At 38.7% G+C, this 243-nt stretch overlaps 1 protein-coding gene across 1 annotated transcript in view; it reads left to right on the forward strand.

The window, feature by feature from the left end:
* LOC119589479 overlaps window positions 1–243 on the forward strand; it is a 24,491-nt gene that overhangs the window by 6,277 nt on the left and 17,971 nt on the right.

The following is a 243-nucleotide window of genomic DNA, read 5'->3' on the forward strand; positions in this document are numbered from 1 at the left end:
CGTCCTCATTAGTAACAGTTCCGCTTATCCTGTCACAACGGCCTCTCGATTATCTTAATTAGTGTAATTAGTCGTTCCATTAAAACGTGTTCAGTATAGATCTCCAGCAAAACCCGTTTAACTCGTCAGTCGTTCCGGAAAAGCAATATCGTGATCTCTGTTCAATAAGCCTGGGGTCGAGTTACTCAGCTGGAATTAAAACTCTTTAACCTGCCTTTTTTTAGATTTTTATTAATTCAAAAC

The sequence above is a fragment of the Penaeus monodon genome, chromosome 25 (genome assembly GCF_015228065.2).
Source record: "Penaeus monodon isolate SGIC_2016 chromosome 25, NSTDA_Pmon_1, whole genome shotgun sequence".
NCBI classification, from domain to species: Eukaryota; Metazoa; Arthropoda; class Malacostraca; order Decapoda; family Penaeidae; genus Penaeus; species Penaeus monodon.